The sequence below is a fragment of the Belonocnema kinseyi genome, chromosome 8 (genome assembly GCF_010883055.1).
Source record: "Belonocnema kinseyi isolate 2016_QV_RU_SX_M_011 chromosome 8, B_treatae_v1, whole genome shotgun sequence".
In the NCBI taxonomy this organism is placed as follows: Eukaryota; Metazoa; Arthropoda; class Insecta; order Hymenoptera; family Cynipidae; genus Belonocnema; species Belonocnema kinseyi.
In genome coordinates, this window is record NC_046664.1 from 128,100,953 (window position 1) to 128,107,848 (window position 6,896).

Genomic DNA, 6,896 nt, shown 5'->3' on the forward strand with positions numbered 1-6,896 from the left:
TGTGCATACGTATGAATTTTTATTTTTTCTGAAGCAGAGTCGAGCTGTGATATATAGTTTTTTTTATTATGTTATAACGACACCAGTTTGTGTTTTCAACAAATCCTTTTCATTAAGGTGATACCGGCACACGAAAAACCGTTTTGAGATTATGGTCTCATACGGTGACAGCACCAGACAACACGTGACAGTAACAAATGACAACAAACAATATTCCGTGCTTTTGACACCAATTTGCGCCATCTGCGATGGGCAGGAGAATTAATTTGACTCCCCTCGCTGCCTCCCAACTCCCCGCGCCCAAGTTCTAAAAATTCGCCATTTTCCCGCATTGAGTTGACCGAGCCTGGATCACTGGTCTAGATTCTTCACACCCACGTCCTGTCAGTACCCGGTAACAAGCGTTGAATTCAGGAAAATTAAGAATTTGTATTCCTATGAATACGCGATTTTTCCTCCATCTAAAAATCCTTCAACGGGAGCAGAAAATGTGCAAATCATATTCCTCTCAACCGACTTAGTAAAATTTAACTAAAGTATTTATTTAACCTATTTTTCATTATTAAACCTTTTTCTAACTTATAAATTCAAAAATATTCAAATTTATATATATTTATATTTTAATAATTTATTTAACCCTTGGGACTCCGCACGCCCTGATAATCTAATTTGTCCTGCGTGCGGTCCTCGAGACCGCATTCACGTTTTACACATTTCAACAATTTCTAATTAGTTTTATTTACAGTATGAGCATGTAATGAAGTATTTTCTCTTTTTAGAATGAATAAATAAGCAACTTAGAATATTTTCTAAACTTTATTAAATAAATTTTGAACGTAACGCAAATTTTGGTAAAACATATTGTATAAAAATCTTTCTGCTTGGAAAATTGGACTAACCTCACGAGAATAATTAGCAAATCGATTCTCAAGACAAATTAGAAGAAAGGGAACTATGTAGGAGCTGTAAATTCAAAATCAAAAGAATAATGCTCTTTCAGTTTTCATTCTTTTTTTCTTGAGCTAGTCTCACATGTGGTAACAGTTGTAGAATGTTTTCTAAGTGAAAATTGTTAAATTCGCAAATTGTTCACGGCGAAAGAGCAGCAGTTCAAACGGTTGCATAGCAACAGGACGAGGGATAGCAGGAGACGTGCCGCCCAATTCTAGGCCGTTATGAGTACACATGAAATTAACGAAAAATGCGGTCCACGGGACCGCCGCGCGGAGTCCTAAGGGTTAAACGTCTTAAAAAATGCAACAAAGAAATCTATGCAAATGTGTGAATTTAAATAATTTTAACTCTAGAGAGACATAGTTGAATTGCTGAGAATTAAAATTTCAGAATTTACATTCCACATGAAGGAATTAAAACAACTTATTACACATATTTTGTGAACTTATTAGAAGAAATTAAATATATTGAAAAGACGTTCTCTTTGGGAGAATAGAAAATATTGTGGTGGTCGCTGTGGAAATAGAAATGAATAAGTTTAGGAGGTATCTTATTTTTATTGTGGAATTTTAGACAGATTCCGTCTTTTGTTTCCGTGTTCTGGCTCAGTGTTCTGTTTCCGTGTGTTGCTCCTTTTTTTGTTTTCACTGCTTTCGGTTTTGTTGCGAAAATACTGTGCGTGTATTGTGAAGAGTCCCTTTACCAGTAGGAAAAAAAACAGAGATGTGCACTCAGAAGTGAGTGTAATTCTCTTCATTTTTCCGGAGAGTAGAATTCCTAAAGCGCAAGAATTTATATTAAGTAAATGCTGTCAATAATAAGCTCAGCATTTAAGCTCGAACAGAGCATTTATAGAGCATTTAAGAGAATTTAAAGCACTTATTGTTTAAATAAATATATGTCATAATTATAACATATAGTTTTACAAAAACATTCTAGAGTGCAATAAACATATACTTTTTGAAATTATAGAATTGCTAAATATCAGGTAATTACAGAAAGTCAGTATAGTTTTTTTTTGCAACGGTATAAAGTTTCAAAATATATAAGACGTATAGCGCCTCTTGACTGCTACACTTCAAACGCATCGCTTGCAAGTAGCAGTCAACAGGCGTTGTACGTCTTATATATTTTGAAACTTTTTACCGTTGCAAAAAAAAAACTATTGCGATTATTCCGTGACCTTCTATAGAGAATTTTAACCTTGAATACGAATTTCAACAATTTAAAAGTAGATTTTCCTTTTTTTCGAGTTTTTTAAAAAGGAACCGAATGGGGACCTAATGGGGTCTTTACGGGTACTTTGTAGAGACGCTAGTATTTGTTTCAAAATTAATCACTTTTGGTTGAGGATTCCGACTATTTAGTTAAAAATTCATCTGTTTTGGTTGAATTGAACTATTTTTGGTAACAAAATTAATATTCTTTTTGGTAAAAATAGAAAACATCACGCTTTTCTTTGAAAATTCCTCCTTTTTGGTTGAAAATCCAGCTGTCTATTTGAAAGTGGCACTACTTTGTTAAAACTTCATTTATTTGATTGATGATTTATCATTTTAGTTGACAAACCTTTTTAGATTCAAAATTTATGTAAAGTTGAAAATTCAAATATTTTGTTTAAAATTCGTGTATTTTATTAAAACTTTGAATTTGTAGTTGAAAATTCATGTACTTGATTGGAAATTAGTTTCTTCTTATCAAGAACTCATTTTTTCAAGTGAAAATGTAAATAATCAATCTTTTGTCGAGAATTATTCTTTTTCAATAGAAATTAAATCCTCTTGGTTGAAAATTATACCATTTCGTTGAAAATTTACTTTGATTGTATTAAAAATTAAATTTGTTGTCTAAAAAATTAATTCTATTTTTAGTTAAAAATTTAAGGATTTTAGGTGAAAATGAAACTATTTGTTGGAAATCTCCTCTTTTTTTCGTAAAAGAGAACTCTCATTAGTTAAAACTTCATCTGTTTGGTTAAAAATTAATTTCTGTGATTACAAATTTAGCTGTATTCTTGAAAATTCGTTTTTTTTTTTTGAAAATTTATTTTACTAATTGAAAATGTTAGTACTTTATTTTTGGTAAAAAATTGATCTTTTTAGTTGAAAATTCATGAGTTTGATTCAAAATGAAAATTTTTTTAATTGATGATTTATCACTTTAGTTGGCAAACTTTTTTTATTCAAAATTTACCTTAAGTTGAAAATTCTAATATTTTCTTTAAAATTCCTGTATTTTATTGAAACTTCTAGTTTTTGGTTGAAAATTCATGTGCTTAGTTAAAAAGTCATTTTTTTATGGTAGAAAATTCATCTAATCGCATGAAAATTGATCTTTTGTTTGAAAATTATTTTTTTTTGTTATGTAGAATTAATTCTTTTTAACTTTTGTCTAAAAATTTAATTATATTTTTAGTTCAAAATTTAAGGATTTTAGGTGAAAATTGAACTATTTGTTGGGAATTCCTCTTTTTCGTAGAAGAAAACTCCCATTTTTTTAAAGTTCATATTTTTGGTAGAAAATTAATTTCTGTTGTTGAAAATGTAGCTGTTTTGTTGAAAATTGGTTTCTTTTTTGGTTGAAAAATGTATTGTACTGAATGAAAATGTATGTATTTAATTTTTTCGTAGAAAATTGATCTTTTCAGTAGAAAATTCATGTATTTGGTCAAAAATGAAATTTTTTTAACTTGAAGATTTATCATTTTAGTCCAAAGTTCACTTTAACTATTTCATTTTTTTGTGAAAAATTAACCTTTTTCATAAGAACGTAATCTTCTAAATTCATATTTTGGTTATAAATTCATCACTGTGATTAAAAATTAATTTCTTTAGCTAAAATTTCGTTGCTTTTTATTTGAAACTTCATTTCTTATATATTTTTAGTTAAGAATAAATTAATTGGCCTGAAAACCCGGTTTTTTATGTTTAAAATGTACTTTTCTGAGTGCAAATTGGGCTATTCTAGTTTTAGTTTGCAAATGTTTTTTTTACAATCTGTCATCTTTTTATCTTTTTTAGTTGAAAATGTATTAATTGAATTCAAACTGTATGTTTTTTGTTTAAAATTTAATTCTTTTTTGAGAATTCATTTTTTTAAATTGAAAATTGATCGTTTAAACTGAACATTTAACTCTTCGTTTTGTTTTAAAAGCATTTCTTTGTTTGAAAAAATAAGTATTTTGTTAAAAATGGTTCTTAATCGTTTAAAAATTTATTTGTATACAATTTCAACTATTCTAATTTTTATTGATAATTGATTTCTTTTGATAAAAATTCGTGCACTTCCTTCGTTGAAAATGATTATTCTTTCGTATAAAAGTAATCTTTTGGGTATAAATTCCAAGTAACTATTTGGTTAAAAATTCATATTTTGGGTTAAAGATTCATCATTTTAGTTAAAAATTAATTTCTTAGGTTAAAAATATATCTTTTTGATTTTAAAACTCAAGTACAAAGTTTTTAAAATGTATTTAGAAACGAAACTTGTTTGGTTTGTTATTATTAAGCGTCTAGGTGTATGGTTGATCTTATACGCAGAAGAATATAGAAATTGGCATATTGTTGTAAGTAACCCTTATTAAGGCACTGTTTAATGCGAAGAATATGTTTTCTATTACTTTGACTTCTTTTACCTTTTCAATTAAGCGACCTTTCCAATTTGAATTTTGTAGCGATACATTTTCCAGCGAAATTCAAATAATTTAATTATTAATAATAAAGATAGAAAATACTATTTTTTAAATCCTAATTAATAATGCTTATAAATTTTTATTAAATTCTCAAATCATAGAAAAGTCGAGCATATTATCGAGCATATTCACATGCTCGTGAAAAGTTCTCATTAGTTACTGCCCTCAGGTTGTCAATTAAAACCACCGCTTTTTGGGCATACAAAGATTGAAGTTGCCTAATGTAAGGAATATGAGTGCTAATTAAAATTTACATACTTAAATTTTTTCAATGCCATAAAAAATACACAATAATGTTAATAATATAATACCATAAGAATTTCAAAATAACTTTCCATTTGTTTTACCTAAAAATTCTTTTAAAATTTATATAAAGATAATTTTTCTAGGAGTCTTGAGAAAATTAAAAAAAGATGTTTGAATATTTCAGACGTGTCAAAAAAAATATAGAAGATTTTTAAGAAATTTGTTGTATCTTATAGATAAGATTTAACAAAATTTTAGAAAAAATTCGAGCATCTTTGAAAAATGTTTCATTGTTTAAGACTTGTAGAAGTTTGGAAGAAATCAAGAAATATTTGTTTCGAAAATGTTTCCACGTGTCTTAATATTTTTAATCTGTTCAAAACGTCTGAAATTCTTAAACATATTTTTAATTAATTTAAACTTTTCTTAAAATTTTGAAAAATTATTTAAAATGTGAAAAAATGATTTTATTTTATTTTGTGAACAAATCATATAAAGAAAATGTTGGCGTTTCCACGTGAGCATAAATCTTTTTATCTTACAAACTTGCTGAAATTATATTGCCAATTTTATTTTCTGAAAAAATGTTGCTATGCAGCAATATTGGTTTATTTGATAAATAAATTATATAAACAGTTTCTTCTTTAAGGCGTTTCTCAAGCTAAGGAAATAGTTTCTTTTTTTTGATCTTGTTGAAATTACATGGTCAAAGTACATTCTCACGGAGAAAATTTGTGTGTTAAGTCTTACATAACTTAGTTCGGTAAACGGAGGACATTGCGGCGTTTTATTAAAATTTCACTTTCAGTCATGCAAAATGAAATAGGTTAATATTTGGTATAAAAATATCCTTTTCAAATATAAATTCATTATAATTTAATTCGCATTTCAGTAAGAAGTAATAGAACTAGATAATGAAGATTACCTGACAGTTGGGTAAAATGAGATATCCATTAGCTACCAGTAAGGTAAAATGATACGAACTGTTAGTTACAGCTTCAATCAAAGAAAACAAAGTCTACCGCTCTATATGTGAATTCTACATCCCAGTCATATAAAATTTCTTGGGCCAGCAACAAAAAATATATATATTCTTGATACAACCAGATTCTGTGGAAGGTCATAGTACACACAGTACTAGTACACACGTCGATCCTTACGCAATTTAAGATAAAAGATTACATTGAATTACAATACATTACATGTAATATAGTCGCACGCTTTTAACGATATTAACGTTTTGAAAAATCAAAAACGCTGTGCCGGGTTTCGAATCACATAATCTATGTTTAACGCATTCAATCGCTAACGACTAAACCTCACGATTTCGAAAAAAAATCTTGGCTATAAGTTAAAGTATGACTATATGTGGGCCGTAAAAAAAATCGGGTCCCCGTTTGAACGAAATTTATTATTATAAACTATTAAGATATTTAATATGAAAATTGTTAATTCATAAATATTTTAAAATGGAATGTCAGGGTAGTAGTTTGCGATTAAAATTGAAATCGTTGCATTTAGTACAGTATAGTAAAAATTAAAAAATCTTAATTTCCAAACGAATAAATTTACTTAAAGTAATGGAAGTCTTGAAGGGTTTGAGTACAAAAAAGTTTCGACATCACAATTCTTCGCAACTATATTTTTTTTAGTTCGAAATGAAGTTTAGATTTGCTTAATTTTCAAGTTAATGGAGCATACATTTGTGCATTTTTTACATATTTCCTACTTAAATTTACTTTTTATTTTGAACGTGTTCTTACAGTAATTCAATTTAAAACATGTATATCATATACTAGGTAGTCTGATAAGTACCTGAAAATTCTATGAGATGGCATTAGTATTCACTAATGTGAACCATTTTCGTCGAGCTTGATCCTTCAAATGACGCGTGTCAAAACTCCAGCCATTTCTGTTTACGCATTTACAAGTTACAGCACTGAGAAGCGACTAACCTCCGAGTTTTTTTTAATATGGAAAAATCTGAGTTTCGAGTTTTGATCAA